The sequence below is a fragment of the Lepisosteus platostomus genome, chromosome 5 (assembly GCF_059453375.1).
Source record: "Lepisosteus platostomus isolate fLepPlt1 chromosome 5, fLepPlt1.hap1, whole genome shotgun sequence".
Taxonomy (NCBI): Eukaryota; Metazoa; Chordata; class Actinopteri; order Semionotiformes; family Lepisosteidae; genus Lepisosteus; species Lepisosteus platostomus.
Window position 1 is genome coordinate 52,177,430 of NC_142615.1, and position 20,081 is coordinate 52,197,510.

The window sequence follows — 20,081 nt, forward strand, 5'->3', positions numbered from 1 at the left end:
TTTATGAGTTTTAAAATATAATATATTTAAATCAGACAAGGGGTTTATGTTTTGCACTGAAATTCCGATTGACTGAGGATTCAAAGAAAGACTGTTTTCTTCCACAACACCGTATAATTATCACATCCACCAGACTCTCCAACCTCTCCAGACCTTGCTGGTTGAGCAATTGCTCCGATAAATTAGGTCACGTATCATGTTAAATCATTTCTTCTCAACACAACATTTCCTGGTGCACGTTTTCTCTATGAAAAAAAAGACATTTTTCCCTTGCACGATTTCTCGTTTTTTATCAAAGCGTGCAGAAATAAAAAAGAAGAAGAAATAGTGTGGCAAAAGAACTCTGTCGCCCTTGGGAGATGTCAAACGCATTGGACATGAAAATGCCAGATAAAAGCCAGTTCTCTTCGTTTCTCAGTGTCGGGGCTGCTATGTAAAAGAGGCAATTTGCTCTGAGCGCAGGTTCAGCGCTTACTGAACGCAGATGTCTCAGAGCGGTCTGTCCAAGTGGCTGTAAAAGGTGATGGGTGCCCTGTCACCGTAGCCTAGTTGGTTAAAGCACTTCTCTATTAACCGAAAGAACCGAGATTCAAATCCCAGCCGTGCCTTTCTTCTTATCTTGTAGTACAGAACGTATCATTTCGGGCAATCACAAAGGGCTTGATTTCGTTAAATGCATGTGTTCATTTCCTTTCTGGAAAACTTGTTTTTGATTAAATTCACACAGCTTGCGAAAAATGAAATTCAATTCTTGGTTATCAGTGCAGAAGAAATATTACCGTCTGGCAAAATAAACGGTAAGAGATTTTTTTTTAACCGAAAACTTGTGATTCGAGAAAATACCCTACCAGTCATTGTCTGTGGCGCAATCGGTTAGCGCGTTCGGCTGTTAACCGAAAGGTTGGTGGTTCGAGTCCACCCGGGGACGGGGTTCTTTTGCGATGTAAACGTTGTCTTCAGTCAATTGGATTTCTCAGCGAAACCATAACCATTTTAATATTTGCAGGAAATGCGAGTGTTTAACACGTGTCAGGGTCACCGGGAAATGTCCAATAATGCCCAACATTGCAACTCCCCAGAAAACCATATTCACCCAAAAAATATTATCGTCAAATCTTCATTTATATTCCAGTTGAATCCTCTGCTGAAATATTTTAAAAATACAATGCAGGTTTGTTTGAGAACTTGACAAGCATTGTTACGATGGCACTGTGCATAAATATGTCAAAAGGATTTTGATATTTTGACATATTTATCTTAAGTTTAAACATAAATACTATACAGTCTATTGTAATTTTAAAATATGTTAGCTGAGGATGCAAAGGGGTGAAAGGGAAAGGTCAGAGGGTATAGTAAAAACGAGGTTAGGATTGGTGGAGGTGGTAGGGATGTTGATGGTTTTTCTCTGTAGAGGATGATTGAGTTTTTTATCCTTCTCTGAAGTGAGAAATTGGAAGAGTTGGGAGTTGAGGGATCTGATGAGGTTAGTTATAAAAGGAAGTTGATGTGGAGCTCTTACCTGTTAGCCGTAAAACTTCCTAACGTCTTTGATATTGTCATCAAAGATAAACTGCAGTAAGCAAAGATAAAGAAAATTATCTTTGCTTACTGCCCTGTCTTTCTCACACCTGAAGAAGGCTCTACGGCCAACAGGTAATGTTTCCTTTCTTCTCTTTTCAGCATGGAATAATCCTTTACTTGTTCCTTTGCAGCCTACGCATGCTGACACAGCTACTCACCTGATATATAACATTCCTATAATCACAACTATGAATGTCCACTGTGGGTATTTTTTCCATTATTATTTATTTTGGCATTGAAGCATATTTATGTAATACCAAAGTGTCATAATCACTGAAAAACATATTTTTTCATTTAGAAAGAATTAAAAAAATATAAATCACTATGAATTACATTTAACCTGTTCTGATCTAGGTTTTCTATATACTTTAACATGCCATGTTCAGAATGTCACAACGCAGAAATGCAACAGTGAAGTTTTGTAATTACAAATGTTCGTGATGAGTGATTTTGTCTCTCTTACCTTAGTGTCAGAATACTAAGATGTTTTGGTAATGAGGAAGGAGGGAAAAAGTAATTCAGCAGAAGGGGTGCTATTTTGTCGACTATAAATCCTCACATGCCATGTTTAGAGGGTCATATTAAAAAAATGGTACAGTAAATTTTCTTATACTTCATGATTTTCATAATTTGTTACCTTGTGTCTCACACCTTTGTGTCAGAATTCTGAGATGTTTTTTTCTAAACAGGGGCCATCGCAATACAACAGAAAGAGCAATTAGCTTTTCCCTATAAATTCTCTCATGCCACATTCAGAGGGTCATATTTTAAAAATGGTACAGCAACATTTCCTGAAGTTCAGGATTTTGAGAGTCTGTTACATTGTGTCTCACACCTCAGTGGCAGAATTGTGAGACGATTTTATAATCAGGAGGGAGGGTCATAGCAATAAGCAGAAAGTGTCATCACCCTTTGCTCATCCTCCGTTAACCATATATTCTCATATGCTATGTTCTAAATGTCCCATTGTAAACTGCTATAATAACATTTCTTGCAAAATGCAAGATTTTGAGACTTTGAGAATTCACGTTTTGCCTTTGTCTTATTTACTTGTTGTCTAACATGCCAGTTTGTGTTATTGTGAGTTTTGAAAATTGGTTTTCGATTTTCTGAAATGTGTTTCATACAAAAATGCAATTTGGATAATCATTACTTACATATTCCCCTTTACTGAGGATATGTGCAGTAATCCACTCGGATTAGTATTTTTAAAAATGACTATAGAGAGCCATCTACAGGCGAAAGGCGGAATAACATCACAGCAGCAGCACTTAAGGTGGAACGAAAAACGCGAATAAGAAGCTGGCGAATAAGCAGCCAACTTCAGCCTCGTTAATGCAATAGGATTGGGTGAGGTAGAAAAATATTTCTTCCTCTGAATCCTAACATTTTTGTAGGTGTTCTAGGACTTCTCGTTTCAGATAAAGCTTCCAATACATCACTTATTTCTACTCCATCAATATCAGCAGTGTTATCAGTACTGAGCCCTAAGTGTGGGTCCTGTCATCATATAAAAACTTGAACGTATCAACTGCATTCACCTGAAAAAATCTGATAAAATTGAAAAATACATCGGAAACAAATTTACACTGTTTTTTTCAGATCCAGAAGAGACTCATCATGAGACTCAAAACAGACCTGTTTTTAATTCTTTCCAGGAGGAAAGATTATTCAGATGCAAACATGGGTCCAAAATCAATGTACTCACCTATCTGTGTTGCTTCTTCAAATCCTTCAACTGAACGTCGGTATTAAGGGATGATATCATACAAATTTTGGTTTCCTTTTAAAGCACTTTTTTTAAAAAATATGAGCCTCTATTATAGTTGTCTTGGATGTTTCACAAGGTATAATAGACCCCCTTGTGCCCTCCGCTAAAATATTATAAAATACAACAATCTTTATATATATATAGAACAGCATTTATGGTTACATCTATATTAAAATTAAGATAAATATACAAAAGTATTGAAATACAAATGTACAGTCCTAACATAATCATGCTGTCCAACTGTCTTTTTTGCTTTTCAAGTTCTCCAACAAATCTGTGTTGTAATTTTAAATATTTTAACTAAGGGTGCAACGAGAGTATAAATGAATTCTCCCGCCAGCCATTTGAAGGTCAAAGTCCATGGCTGAATATGATTCCCTTGAATGTTGGCCATGACTGGTCATTCCCAGTGATAATGACTAATGTACTCACTTGTTTACTTGTTGTAGTTTGACACACAAAACAACTGCATTTCCTGCAAATATCAAGTGGGTTAAGGTTTTACTAAGGAATCCAATTAAGTAGAATAATGAGAAATGGGCTCGAACCACTAACCTTTCAATTAACAGCTCCCAGAGACTCACGTGCAACCCTTTTCTCCATTTGCAACCTTTTGGTAAAAAAAAAGACTTTATTCTTGCCGGCCTGTGATATTTGTTTTGCACTGATAAGCAAGATCTGTGTTTCATCTTTCGCAAGCTGTATGAATTTCATGAAAAGCAAGTTGTTCTAGAAAGAAAATGAAAACTTGCATTTAACAAAATCAAGCCGCACGTGATCATCCATAGTGATACATTCTATAAGACAAGACAGGAAGAAAGGCAACACTGGGATTTGAACTCAAGATCTCCTGTTTAATAGGAAAACGCATTAACCAAATCAGCCAAAGTGCTGTCAGAGTATTAACATCATGTCTGATGTCAGTGATTGCAGCTGACTATCGCTGGAGGACAGTTCACTGTGAACAAGTCAGCCTGCATGATGAGGGGAAGAGACCAGCCTCTGTGATGCACTATAGAGTTACACTAACCTTCTGCCCTACTGTTCTCTGCTGCATTCTACCCTAGCAGATAAATATTGGTTTCCATGCGTGTAAGGTTTCTTTTTTTTGTCAAATATTTTCAAGCATATTTTTGCTGTTGAAAATAAGTTGTTTGTGGTTTTGAGTGTTGTGTTCCTCTTCCCTTAGTGTCACCCAAAGTGATACATTGTGCTTTGGGAATTCTTCAGGCTATAGTTTTTAGAGGAGCTCAGTTGAATTAATTTGCTTAGATAAAGTATTTATTTTCCTTTTAATTCTTTAAAGCATATTACATTGTCAATACATTGTATCTTACTTCCTACTAATTGTCATCATTTTTTTTCTGGCTTGATCTCGTATTCAGATATTAAAAGAAGTGGGACAGATTCATGCACACTAAAAAATACGAAAGGGTAGCAGGACACAGTAACCACCAAACATCTTGTAGATTAGGAATGTGCCTTAAATATTTCAGTACTTTAGAGGGTTCTGCCATTTTAGATGTTGTACTGTGCCTGTCTGATTTATCAAAGTGTCATTTAAATCTCCCGTCATTTCTATATCAGTCTGAAGGCCTTGCAGTAAAGATTGCAATTAATTCCAAAATGCCAAGTTTCCCACTGATGATACGTACAAATAAATTAATGTACATTTTCCCCCAAAACAACCAATTTAAAATAAAATGCATCTCTCCTCATCTGCAGTTTGAGAGATTAATGTCAGAATAAATACAGGTTTAAAAGTTAGGAGCATTGATAGTCCTATTTTAAAATTATGCTAAAATGCTCACAATATATTAAAAAAGTTCTATAAAATGCAAAAATAATTAAAACATATTTTTGTATTTTTTTTACAAGGTAAAAAAAAATGATACACAGTTATAAAGATCAGGAATTATCAATTTGAAGTTACAATCCACTTACAATATGTCAAAGATGGCAAGAATATGTAAAACAGGTGTATACCATTTTTAAAAAAATGAAACAAGTAAAAAATAAATACTAAATACTTTTAAAATTCAGGAATGTGATTGGTCAGATGCTTACGATGAGTGTTGTTGGGGTTTCGTGTGATTTAGCGAATTGAAAAAATATACAATTTAAAAACGGCAAGAGCTCGTATGAAAAAAAATAGTTTGCAAGTATCTTTGTTGTAACAGCTGCGCCAGAACTAATGTATTCATATACATCAGAAAAGTACCTGAACTTGACTGGTTTATATTCAGTTATGTGCATTGGGAACAAAAGGGAGACTTGCATGGATTTTATTAGGTTTTAGGAATCAGAAAATGTATTTTTGCACGTTTATGCCTACGAGCAGAAATAACTTCCTGCTTTCAGCGCTTTTATTGTTTCTGCTTGTAAATTCGAACAGAGAAACCCAGTACCGACTCACAGAAACGCCCCGGAGTTTCTGTGTTTCTGGGATTTAAGAGGGATGTACTGTATGTAGACAGTAAAGGGAGTTTTTTTTCCCGCTGTAGAGTATGAAGGCGATTTGATGAGTCTGGAGGGAGGAGACGCACATTCCGCACGGGGAGCACAGAACAACGAGTTTCACCTGCAGCTCGCCAAGTCCTGTCCTATATAACCGCTGAGCCTGGGACACACTGAGTCTCTAACCAGTGTTGGAGATGTAAAGGGTTAAACCCAGAAGTCGAGAGTGGAGTTTTTGTATAAGTGTTTGATTAAGGGATTAGGGTTTTGGAGGGTTTGGTGCACAGAAGAAGTTTCGGTTTAGGTTTAGTTTGCTTTTAACACATTTGTAACGGCCATGGCGGCCTGTAGAGTCGGCATGCGCCGTTACTTTTACGCACATTTGGTGTATAAGGGTGGTGAGGGTTCGGCTCACTCAGGTGATATTTCACGGTTGGACTTTTCAAGGAAGGTGTTACAGAAAGAGTTAAGGATTAGGGCATTAGATGTCAATTGCTTAATTACTTTGCCGAAGGGAATTGGTTTTGACATCAGTTTCAAATCGGCAAAGTTACTGGAGGAATTTTGGAAAAAAATAGAAGAGAAAAAAGATGTGGGCCTGATTAGAATGTTTAAATGGCAGAAGCTGATGGATCTTTCCAATAGGACTATGATTGTTCACATATTTAATGAGATGGTGATGAAGGAAGATATTGTGACATGGTTGTCTAAGTATTGTTTAGTGAAAGGTGAGCCTCAGAAAGTCTGGGATGATGATGGCATCTGGAACTGTGCATGGAAAGTACCTGTTTCATTGCATGGAGATAAAAATGGTTATGGTGGATTTAAACACATTCCTTCTCTGATTGGATTAGGTGAAAATAGAGGCCTTGTGTTCTACCAAGGGCAGCCAAAACTGTGCAGGAGGTGTGGGGCGCTGGGTCACTTTGTGGATGCCATTACAAAGGTGGTGTGTGGTAAATGCAAGGAAATTGGACATGCATATACTGAATGTACAAGCGTGAGGAAATGTAATCTCTGTGAGTGTGAAGGTCATGTGTTTAAAGACTGTCCAATTTCCTTTGCAAATAGAACAAAAATGCAAAAACAGTTTGAAGAAGCATTTTAGGGCTGGAGCAGTGGTTATAGATCAGGAACTGAATGTGGTTGAGAAAAGGAGAGCGAGGGTTCAGAATGGAGTGAAGGGAGTGAGGATGGGGTAGAAGAGAATGATAATGATGCAGAAAGATTTACATCTCTCCAATATATGTAATCCTACTGACCAAGCTTTAGAACCGGTGACTCAAGGAGGGCAGATGGAGAACTGTCCTGTGGATAGTGGGGGTGGTGGAGGAGGAGAGAAAGAAAGCAAAGGGGGGAAAAAGAAAAAGGCTTGTATAGTAGGTAGAGGTACGTCAGCACCTTGTAGTGAAACCAGCGAGAGCACTGGTGGTGTATCTGGGTTTCATGAATGTCTAATTTAAACTCTTAAATATATATTGTCTGAGTTGCCCACATGACCGATATGTCCTAATTCAGGAACTGAGTATATTTATTGGGATGGGAACCACTGGTTTTAGCTGGGGATTTTAATTGCCTTTTAGAAAGAGAAGGCAGAATGAGGGGTGAGAGACAGGTCCAATTTGATAAGTCATCAATATTATTACAAACGGTATGTAAAGATTTTAAACTGAAAGATGCCCTCAAACTTCATAGTCAGGGGAGGGCAGGCTTCACATGGTACAAGTCTAATGGGACCCAAGCCTCACGCATAGATTTTGTTTTGATACTTGATTTTACTTTCACGACCGCAGGCTTAACCCCTGACCATTGTTTCTCTCACCATTGTTTACTGTCATGTACTCTTTCTATTCCAACGGCTGTTACTGTGGGGAAGGGTGTGTGGAAGCTCGATATTTTGCTTTTGGAAGGTGAGGAAGTGACGCAGAGGTTCAGGGAAAGATATAAGGAATGGCAGTGTTTGTATGACCTGTTTGGCACAAGAGCACAGTGGCTGACCCTGCGCTCTGACCCCCAGCTTCTATCCCTGTCTGTGTGTCTCATGGAGTTAGAAAGGAGTTACAAGCTGTGCAAACTTCCAAATCTGTAACATCATTTCAAGGGTGTATGATAGATCAATCACAAGATCAAATGGCTGTTTATTTTTGTAAGATTGTAATTTCACTACTGTTCTTTTGACTCTTGAGCTTGCATTATACAGCCGTTGAGTGCATTTTGAATCTAAGAGATATCCAACTGATTCAATCTGTCTGATGAATGTTAAATGGGTTGTGACTTTTGGCAAAGTTTTTTGCAATATTATTTGTTTCATGAATACCATTCATCTCTATAACAACTTTCCTGTCCCCTGAACATATGTTTTAAATTGCTTGATCCCATTGGGTGCAACCTTTCCATTGTACTCATAATGTGTTTGCATTAGGAGTGTGTTAAATAAGCAGAAAAGAGCCCTTTTCTTCAACTGCTTCTGATCTTATACAGTGGTCAGAATCTGTCATCCAAAAGCTGATGAGTGAGGGGGAAAAAAATTAGTACAGATGCACAATCCATAAAAAAACATTAAAGAGCATAAGGGTTTTCATCACATGGACTTGTTTGACTGTTGAGGATTAATGTTTTGGTGGCAGATCAATTAAAGGACAATAACCAGAAACACTGGTTCTCACACTGAACGCATTCTCCTTCAATCTTTTTTAACAACAGGTGAGTGGAGTTGCCATGGGCACCAGAATGGGACCCAGCTATGCCAATATCTTTGTTGGCTGGGTAGAAGAATGCTTATTCGCTTCCTACACTGGCTATGTCCCTGACCTCTACAAGCGATATATTGATGACTGCGTCGGTGCTGCCATATGCTCCGACGATCAGCTTAAGTGCTTCCTGCACCATTTCACCAACTTCCACCCGTCCCTCAAATATACGGTTAACATATCTTCCACTACTCTCCCTTTTTCACAGTTCCTTCGGCTACAATGACTATGCAGGGACGACATTGACTTTGAGAACCAAGCCCTCAAAATGTACTCCCTTTTGATCAACAGAGGATACCCCAGCAATGTTATTGACGGGGCCCTTGCCCGAGCCAAAAACACCCCTCGGACCATCAACCCAATCAGGAACTCCTGCAGTAACAACCGCATTCCTTTGGTACCACCCTAACACACTTCCTATCCCCAGGACTGTTAACGACAACTTTTCCATCCTACACGATGATCCCTCCATTGGGGCCCTCTTTTCTGACCGCCCCATCATCTCATATCGCCGATCACCTAATCTGCGTAACCTTCTTGTTCACAGCTCCCTTGACCGCCCTCAGCAACCATCCACACCAGGCACTTTCCCTTGCAACAGAGCTCACTGTCTCACCTGCAAGTACACATCCAACACCACACTCATTCAAGGCCCCTCAGGACAATTCTGGATCACCCAGATGGCATCTTGTACCTCCAGCAACCTTATTTACTGTATCTCTTGTAGTAAATGCCCAGTTTCTCTCTACATTGGAGAAACATGAAGGAGACTTGGAGACCGCTTCAGAGAACATGTCAGGGCTGTGAAGATTAAAGATCTCTCCAAGCCCATTGTTTCTCATTTCACCTCTGATGGCCACGACCACTCTAATCTCTCCGTCTGTTTTCTCAAAAATGGTTTTCTGAACTCATACGTTAGAAAGACTACCGAAACCAAACTTATCCTGCAGCTAGGATCACACCTCCCACTTCTCTAAACGACAGACTGATCTACTAAATTTTCTCCATTCATTGGTAGTTTCATTTCACACCTCTCAACACCTATTCTAACTTCACATCTCTTGATTGGCCTCTCTTTCTGTCCCCTGCTCCTGCCTCTCACCCCTCCTCCCTCCCAGCCTTTGTTCTCCCACTATATTACCTTTGCCTATTGCCTTGTCTCTCTCACACCTGAAGAAGGCTCCACGGCTGAAACGTTTTCTCTCTTCTTTTTTTCAGCATGGAATAAATCTACTACTTGTTCCTTAACAACCGGAAACACTATCTTCGGTCTTTCCAGAGCTGTAAGTAGTCATTCCAAGTTTATTAACTTGTCTCTGTTTTGTATGTACTCTTCAATAGCCACTGATGTTATTTACAACAGCTATTTTTAAAAATAAATTTGCATTTTTGGGGACTTTTTAAAGAATTGGCACATTAGGTGGAGCGGTGGCTCTGTGGCTAAGGATCTGCAACTGTGCCTGGAAGGTTGCTGGTTTACATCCCACGGTCGGCAGAGGAATCCTACTCCGTTGGGCTCCTGAACAAGGCCCTTAACCCCAACTGCTCCAGGGGTGCCGTATAAATGGCTAACCCTGCACTCTGACCCCCAGCTTCACTCCCTGTCTGTGTGTTCATGGAGAGCAAGCTGAGGTATGCAAAATAGGAATTCCTAATGCAAGAAATTGTATATGGTCAATACAGTGATCATATCTTATTGGCACATGGTAATCTCCAAGGAACACGTAATAGGTTTATTCCATGCTGAAAAAAGAAGAAAGAAAACACAATGTTTTGACCATGGAGCCTTCTTCAGTTATGATTTGATTTTTTACAATCATACCTACACAAACTTTGCAGTTTTTAAAAATCTTGCACACACAACCCAGATATGTTGACTTTTTTTAAATTTGGGGGTAAGTTTAAGAAACACGTAGTTCTTTTCTAGTTTTGTTTACGTGGTGACTATCAGGAATCCTCAGTGAAAAGGTATGCAGATCCTGTGCAGATGCAGGAGCAAGTAATTATTGAGACAGTCGAACAATCCAGAACGTCAGATGAGGTCCAAGGTCGAGAGGCAAAAGGGAGTTCAGTAACCAGTAAGCAAGATTCAGAGTAAACGCGAGGTAGAGCTCTCAAAGAGAAGACTCAATACTGAGTAGCAGGAAGCGGGTTTGGATGGTTAAAAAAGTGCTGCAGAGCGTGTGCTGATGGATTAACACATGTTATTATTAACCCGCTGCTGGTACTGGTTAGTTCTTTTGTGAGTTGATCCCCGGTGGTTGTGACAGTGACAGAATGTCGTTTTGTGATTGATGCTATATCAAAATATAGGGCCCGTAAAATTAAGCACAGAAATAAAAACATTTAATGGACTTGTACATCTGTCGCACTCCTACACTATTAACATCCAGTGGGAGTTGAATTTCACTTATGTTTCCACTTCATTCAGCTGTGTTTTCTATTTTTCAGATTGTTGGCAATGGCACATGTTAAAGAAGGACAGAGGTGTAGGAGGCCAGACCTGTGGTCAAGGGTTGGTGGAGTAGGGAATGTGATCAAAGAATTTCTGAAGTTTTCTAAGATAGAAAAAAAAAATAGGTGGCATGACAATATGTGGTCAACACTGTCAAACAGAGTCCTTGGAGAGGATTGATCCAGCAACAGGAAATGGTTATCAGTGATTTGGCATGAAGATAGATAAAAAGTAAGAACCCAAGTGCTTAGGGCGCAGAAGGGGGTGAGTATTGGTAGGGATTCCAAACCAGATGACAGTACACAATCTATAGTCAATATTTCAAGTCAATGTGAGGGATGTAGAGCTCAGAAGTTCATCAGAAGATACAGACGATGCACAGGCAGCACAGTCAGTGGTGACATGTTAGAGGGAAAAACAAAATCTGTGTAGAATCAGAAAAAAAGCCTGAAGAGCACAGTGAATATTCCGAGGGGGCAAGCTTGTCTGGGACGTCACCTCAGGATAAAAGGGGATTAAGAAAGATTATGTCTGTGCCTAAAACTTTCAAAGTATGTCTAAAGGCTGAACAATGGAGAAAAATACCACCTCTTAAAGGTACATCTAAACTAAGATAACCATGGACCCATATCTTATACAGATGCAGCCATTCAAAATGGGTGAGGTATTTCGCGGCATACCGCGGTGGGCGTGTCAAACTATCACGCAGTATCACGCGGTATCACGTGTGTCACCTGTGTCACGTGACTAACTATCCGGCGTCGCCTTGTAAAACCGCCAGGGGGAGCTTAACCTCTCATGTACAGCATTTGAGCCTTTAATTTTGAACTGTGTATTACAGCATGTTAATCATCAGTCATTAAAATGTTGGTATATATTATGAAAGCAAGATTGCTCAGTTGGACAAAAGTACACAACCTACCTTCATCAGAAATATTTATGCATCAAAGCCTTTACTGAAGATATTACTAATAGTATTGATAATGGATGACTTTGGACAAGCTGTATACTCAAAGTATAATTTCTTTAGCACATTTGTACAAGCACTTGGAATCTGTCCAAGCCATACTTTGTCAGGCATTTTGTTTTACTTCAACGGGGCATAAAAACTTCCTTGCTTTTAACAGGGCGTTTCATAATTTCTAGCTACGAAAATGATTTAAAATGCGACACCTATCATTCAACTAGAGCTTAAAATATCACAAGGAAAAATACACACCGGTATTCCATTTCTCCCTAAACATTGTAAGCTTCGAAGTCTTTAACTAACGTGATACCGGAGTCAACCAGCATACTTTTAGAATTTGATTAAAAGGGAATATAATATGGAATCGCGTATCTAAAGAATTTAATAACGGTATGATTATATCCGTGTACTGCGGCAGGACTGTGTAAGGCTGTTTCGCCTGCCTGATCATGCGAGCTCTCTTGTAGCCTACTGGTCTAGGTGCGTGACTACCAGCTGGCAGGTTGTGTGTTCGAATCCAGCTGGTGCTGGACTTTTCATTTTTATTTATTTATTTTTTAATCGCGTAACATAAACATATTACCGTATGCAAACTGTACTGTATACAGTATGTATATGTATATTTAATGTCTTAACTGTGCCCGTTTAATTGAATTTAAAAAAAATATTTAACACGAACATTAAGCTGTTTACATGTTCCGCCTGAGAACAGTCACCCGTTGCTACCCAACGCAGAATGGTGATTGGCTGACACCATCTGACACCCCTCTGATTGGAGAAAAAAGACGTGCTGGTGTGCTATACCAGGAAGAGGATTTCTTTCAATTCTAAACGTGTATTTTAAAAGTTTAAGAAGTAAAAACCTTACAGCGTACACAGATTTCTAAACTGATCAGGATCGTTATCTTTGTCTCATGCATAATAATGTTCACCGCTCTGTCCAGCAAATTAATAATAAACTTTATTTTATATAGCTTTTTAAACGAATAAGTAATTAGATTGCTCATAAACCTAATCACTTGCTTTTTCTTTTTATTTATGCTCAGATTTCAACTATAGATCGTATTATTAATAACCATAATAACAACCAACCAACAAAAACAACCATATAAACATAATGGTGGTGCTGGACCTTCCAGTTTTATTTATTTATTTTTTAATCGCGTAACATAAACATATTACCGTATGCAAACTGTACTGTATACAATATGTATATGTATATTTAATGTCTTAACTGTGCCCGTTTAAGTATTGAATATTCATATCTAATTTTACCACTGAAGGGAAATCTTAACATAAACATACAGTATATGGCTGGTCTCGGTACTTTAAAGAAAAAAATACGCACCAGTATTCCATTTCTCCCTAAACATTGTAAGCTTCGAATGAAACCACTAAATAAAGACATAAATATAGAAATCTTAAGATTTGTTTTATTTAATGTTGGTAGCAGGATGAACTGTCAGAGTGTATATTTTGTCGCAAAGTTGCTACAAGATGTTAACAGTGAAAAAGGTATTTAGAAATGAGTTATTTCAAGATGAAAAAGAAAACATACACGAAACATGGTTTCATTACGACCAGAATCGGTCTTGAGATATTTTTAACTTGATTTACAGTATTTGAGAGGTATGTCTTAACACCGATACTACAGTGCTTAAGTACTGCTCACGTATATGTGTCTAGGTTTATATTATGCATTTCATATGGTCAAATTACTTTTGAACAACTAATAAGAAGCGCCAAACGGTATGCATTTTAGTTTCGTTTTGTGCTGGAACCCGTGGATTGATTAGAGATATCAAGTACATACAAGTCATTTTTTAAATGTTGTAGTTCGTCTTGAAAAAATGTTACGAGTACATCATCTATCAACAATTACACAGGTTCTGTTTCCATATTGCGGATTTTGGTTAGGTACAGTATTATCAAATCCAGTGGCGCTGTGTGTTACTTTACTGAGTCCCAATCTGTGATTGAAACCTGTAAAACCGGTTTAATTCGTCACAGCCAGCACTCTTCAGGTGTGAGGGTCTTCTGCTCAGAATGAAACGCTAAAATGTTTGTGTATATTCTAATGGTAGTGGGGGCAGGGTGTGTGGGAACAGGTTTGTTCTTCACACCTGAAACATTTTCTCTGAAAGGATTTTCTTCGAAGTTTAACCGATCTTGTTACAGCATGTTACAGTTTATTATTATTAACCATATTAATTTTAAGTGCTTAATGTAAAATCTTGTAAAAATATATTTTCATTGTTCAAATATACATTAATATACATTAAGTCTGACTATCATATAATAAGTTAAATACAAAACTAAAGAAAAAATAGGGTTAAATATAATTCAAAATATTTTGCTAACAATGTTAACTGTTTATGAATAATAAAATGTATTAACTAAGGAGTAGGATGGCACAGTTGTTAGTATGTTTTTTGTTTTGTTTCTTTTTCATAAATACAACAGTAGTACCTGATGTCTCAGTGGCTTTCAAAATTAAATTATGGATGCAAACCTGTGAACTAGAAAGATAACTAAGATTTTAATACTAATTAAATGACCGCGGGCACTTCCCACCCCCCTACATTCTCAGAGTAGAACAGACTAACCTTCTAATGAAAGACGGTCCACCCCCCATGGACAGGAAAAGTGCCCACAGGCACTTAAACTTAATATGGTCAGTAACGGTAAACAGTAACATGGTAAGAAGGAGCACGTACAAACGTTTTCGAAATAACCACATGTAAGACTCTGATCCTAAAAATGTTTAGGGAGAAAGTGGAATACTGGTGTGCTTCCAGAAGAATCAGTATGGCTCAGAGATTAAATAAAACTTCACAGACATTAACGAAGAGCATAACGCGTGTACTGTATACACTGCAAGTACAACCCAACTCTCTGCAGGAGTGCTGGCTGTGACGAATTGAACCGGTTTCACGGGTATTTTCAAAGTAGGAGGCGAGATTTCCAGCGAAAGACACCCCCCCTCAAAAACCCAGTAAATACAGTACTTACTAGTTAAAGGCTAGGCTCCCGACTACGGCGAAAGGAACCCTTCTTTCATTAGAAGACAATGAACATATTTTAGCCCTGAATGAATTAATAGCAAACATGGTTTACATAAAAGACATTTTTCCAAGAAAGTTTAGCCTTTGTCACTAATGAAACCACTAAATAAAGACATAAATAGAAAAATCTTAAGATTTTTAAAATACATGACTTTGCTAAAATTTATTTGAAAATAAAAACAATTACAACCGCCAGGGGAGAGAGAGAACAGGGGAGGGATGTTGGTTTTGCATAAGGGGCGGGGCTATGGAAAGTAGGTATGTTTGGGAATGTGTAGTTACATGTTCTGGCTGTTTGTGAATTATCGTTGTTGAGTATGGAGTGTTGAGGTATTGATTTTGTGTAATGCTTTATGTTGAAAATTGAGGTGGATTTTGTTTATGATAAACAGGATAAACTGGGATGGGAGGAAGGTTTGGTTTTGCATAAGGGGCGGGATTATGATAATTGGAGGACTTTGCGAGTGTAAAATGGTTTGATTATTTGATTTTGTATTGTGGTTGTTATCTATGTTTTTGGTTGGTTGTTATTATGGTTATTAATAATACGATCTATAGTTGAAATCTGAGCATAAATAAAAAGAAAAAGCAAGTGATTAGGTTTATGAGCAATCTAATTACTTATTCGTTTAAAAAGCTATATAAAATAAAGTTTATTATTAATTTGCTGGACAGAGCGGTGAACATTATTATGCATGAGACAAAGATAACGATCCTGATCAGTTAAGAAATCTGTGTACGCTGTAAGGTTTTTACTTCTTAAACTTTTAAAATACACGTTTAGAATTGAAAGAAATCCTCTTCCTGGTATAGCACACCAGCACGTCTTTTTTCTCCAATCAGAGGGGTGTCAGATGGTGTCAGCCAATCACCATTCTGCGTTGGGTAGCAACGGGTGACTGTTCTCAGGCGGAACATGTAAACAGCTTAATGTTCGTGTTAAATATTTTTTTTAAATTCAATTAAACGGGCACAGTTAAGACATTAAATATACATATACATACTGTATACAGTACAGTTTGCATACGGTAATATGTTTATGTTACGCGATTAAAAAATAAATAAATAAAAATGAAAAGTCCAGCACCAGCTGGATTCGAACACACAACCTGCCAGCTGGTAGTCACGCACCTAGACCAGTAGGCTACAAGAGAGCTCGCATGATCAGGCAGGCGAAACAGCCTTACACAGTCCTGCCGCAGTACACGGATATAATCATACCGTTATTAAAATCTTTAGATACGCGATTCCATATTATATTCCCTTTTAATCAAATTCTAAAAGTATGCTTGTTGACTCCGGTATCACGTTAGTTAAAGACTTCGAAGCTTACAATGTTTAGGGAGAAATGGAATACTGGTGCGTATTTTTTTCTTTAAAGTACCAAGACCAGCCATATACTGTATGTTTACGTTCCAAAATTAATATCGTTTATGGCCTTCACACGCGTTACAGTATGCTCCTATTCTTTTTATGCTCAGCTACTAAGATTTCCCTTCAGTGGTAAAATTCAATATCTACAACGGGCACAGTAAAGACGTTTACAGTACAGTAAGTCTTTCTACGACAGACCAACGGACCACGAGTGCCCCTGTCGGTCAACCAATCACGTACCGCGGTATCGCGTGTCATCTTACCTGCGGTATCTGTACTGCGGTGTCTTTACCGCGCACTTTGAATGGCTGCATCTGTATAGCAAGTTCAGGAAGATAAATCCTTGCTGTCAATAGCCTTCAAATACCAATACATCAGGAAAGAGAATTCTAATGATTAAAGCAGTCTGTACTTTCAGTTCCTACCTTCAGTACCTTCAGTTCAGTACCTTCAGTTCCTGTAATGTAAAATACATAATGACAACAAGACACAAACCAATGGGCAATGATGACATCACAATTGATGTTGTACGAGTAGGGCAATTACAACACAGTGAAAGGGAAACAAAATTTCGACAGGCACGCCAGCCTTATCGTTGAAAGATTGCCCGTGCCCTCACAAAAGGAATCAGCAATGTGTACTACAGGCAGCTGAGCAGAACTCCACTTGCTGAAATTGCAGCAGGCAATTTATCTAAGGCTCACAAGCAAGTATTAAACAATTCAGCATTTACTATTCGAATACCACACTTTGTCAAAACAATGCCGCTTCTTAAGCTAATAAGTAAGGGTTTTTGAGCACGCATTGTGTTGTTAATGCTTATATTAAAAAAACATAAATTCACATAATGGAATTTGGACTGAACAAAGTAGTCCAGCCCCTTTACAACATTACATACCCACTGATTAAAGCTTAAAACTACAGAAGCAGGAGTAACAATAATGGCAACAACATGTTTGGAGTTCGGCATTTCATTTATTCTGCGGAAACATCATATCGGAATGAACTGCCCGAGATAAAAGAGTAATTGCGGCTTCAGATCGTTTTTACAGAGCATTGCGTTGTTCTGTTCATGCTGACTACACGCTTTAAATTTGTCATTTACTGCAAGCGTTGCTTTTCCGGGTTTTTCTGAAATTCCTCGCATTTGAGCCAGCACTAAAATATTTCATTCCCGTCGCTGAATACATCGTGGAAACGGTATGTGCAACGGAATGCTGTCACATACAGTATGAAACCTTTTTGTTATTCGGTTCTGAAGTTTGAAAATGAAAATAAAACGGGGGTCACTTCATAGGCTTGAAAGAAGTCCAAGCGGCATAAAAACCCGCGAATTCTCAGAAACTGCATTGTGCTGCACCTTTTATAAATCAGCCTTAAACATTTGAATGCATACCTTACTGCTGCTAATCACATTCACGTGTTTACGAAGCTTTTTTCTGTCCGTTATGTTTTTGCTAAGTAGTTTCTCCGTTTTCCTCGTACTGTGATTGTCAGCGAGCACAACAAGACTGAAACAGTGTAAAGGCAGGTAAAAAAGACAGGGTAAAACGCATGACTGTCGGGAGTGGGATTTGAACCCGTGCCTCTATTTGGAGAGTGAAACACAAAGCTTAAAAGACACGAAGCTGTGAATTTGCTGTTTTAAACTGCTCGACTATCCTGAAGAAATAGGTGCTGATTGCACCAGTTGCATCGGATTTTCCATAACTTTAGGACGATTGATACGACTGGACGAACACAATTTGTGGCGCTTAGCATGACATGGAAAACAGTACCGGAGCATTCGGGTTCGGACTACCAGATTTAGAAACAGTCTTTACCCCCGCACTATCAAACTCTTAAACTCACAGCCTCTCTCACTCTCACCCCACTTCTCACCTATGATCTGAACCTCACAGTTCCTTCTTTCTTACCAAAAACCCAAACACACATTGAAAATCTTCCTCTACCATACATGTCAAAAGCTCACTCCCCATCATTTCTATCCCTTTATTTCATTCTTTTGATGCTTGTTTTTGCACATAACCTGTTACCTATTTGTTGTTTTGCACACTGCCTGTTGTTGTTTTTTGCACATCGGCTGTTGTCTCTGTCTTTCTTTTGTTATACAATTGTATTGTTGTGTTTTTTTTCTTTGTACTACTTATGTCCGAGAGCTAGCTAAATAGCATTTCGTTATACCATATACCTGTGTATGAGTATAATGACAATAAACTTGAACTTGAACTTGACATAGTCTTGCAGGCAGTATATTATTTTATCATTTACTCGTTTAAAAAAACATGGTCTTCTCATTCCTAAGTCCGATTTTTAGTGCTTTCGAACGTTACTTCCAACCTGGACTGACAGCTCACCTGATCCGTTTGTGATCAGACCATGAAGTGGGGGGCTGTACCAAGTGCACGTTCCTTCCCAATGCTGAGGCGATCATTCGGAAGATGGGTGTGAAGAGAGACAAGCTTTGTCGACTAAAAAACAAGGCAGGATATGCAAGAATACTAATCACTGGCGACAGTTATGTTCTCTTACTATTGAGACTCCTACATTGCGAGTTTTTTGAAGACTTTGAAACTAAAGGAAAGCGGTGACAAATGAAACAGGCACGGGAGGGGCTTGAACACACAATCTTCGGTTTACGAGACCGACGCCTTACCACTTGGCCACCACGCCTTCAAGTAAAAATGGGAATAATGTTGTTCAAATTATTTTTTTCTGAATCTGGTTTACATCGCCTGGAGGCAGCAACAACAATAAAAGGGATACTTAACAAGGCGATACACTGTAGCAGTGTGACTCCAACAGATGCTCCTGAAGAGACTGGAGGTTTAAGCCAGCTCCTTAGAGCGCTTGGCCGCGTTACTATCACCAGCGGCTCTTCACCTCTTGTTGTTTGACCTAGTGGTTTTATAAAGCGTGGAAACGACTGCAACTTCGTTTTCTGAGATGCTTTCTCTCACGTGGTGAAATCTCGACCTCTTTGGCATCTCTGGCTATAGTTCTTCTGTAGAGCAGGCTTTCACACCTCTGCTTATAGTGCCCTTGAAGTCATTTTATTTTTACAGGAAGACGCATTCCCTAACGATCTCTCCTGTTTTAGAAATGCTTCATAAGGCGTGTTTGATTCAGGACAAACAGTATACTAATTGTACAATGCAGATTTATGCGGCATTCGTACTGGATTTGAGTGGGATTCTGAAATACTTCTTGCAAAGGTATTCAGACTTTCTTGAACCTATAATAAAAACACAGACCTGAAACTCCCTAGCTTCCAATCTCTGATGTTGCTGTCCTTAAACTCGGACGTGATGTTCTGCAGACGTGTGCATAATGTCCTGTTTTTTTACAGTGTAGACATCTTGCTGTTCACGCTCCGCATTCATCTGCTTTGTGCATTGTTAGTCCGCACCTGTAACATGTAATGTCAGCCGTCCCCTGTTCTTCTATATCTCTAGCATGACTGCGTCCTGCTGTTGGGCTTTTGTTTGTAAAGTTTGAGCGAGCGCCCCGTTCAGTGTCACTTTGTCACTGTGGTCAGAAAGCATTCTTGATTCTGCTTGAGCTGCTTCATGAATTCTAGCGACTGTAAGAGCTCTTTCTAAAGTCAGCCCTTCCTCATTCAGCAATTTATAGTCTCTTATGTGCACATTTTTCCACAAGT

General features: G+C 38.7%; 2 non-coding genes across 2 annotated transcripts; one reads left to right on the forward strand and one right to left on the reverse strand.

Annotated features, from left to right (window-relative positions):
* The first annotated feature begins 856 nt into the window (after positions 1–856).
* Positions 857–928, forward strand: trnan-guu (transfer RNA asparagine (anticodon GUU)). Its single transcript has one exon. It is a non-coding gene; the product is annotated as a tRNA-Asn (tRNA).
* An 18,093-nt stretch (positions 929–19,021) lies between these two features.
* On the reverse strand, positions 19,022–19,093 carry trnat-cgu (transfer RNA threonine (anticodon CGU)). Its single transcript has one exon. It is a non-coding gene; the product is annotated as a tRNA-Thr (tRNA).
* Positions 19,094–20,081: the final 988 nt, after the last annotated feature.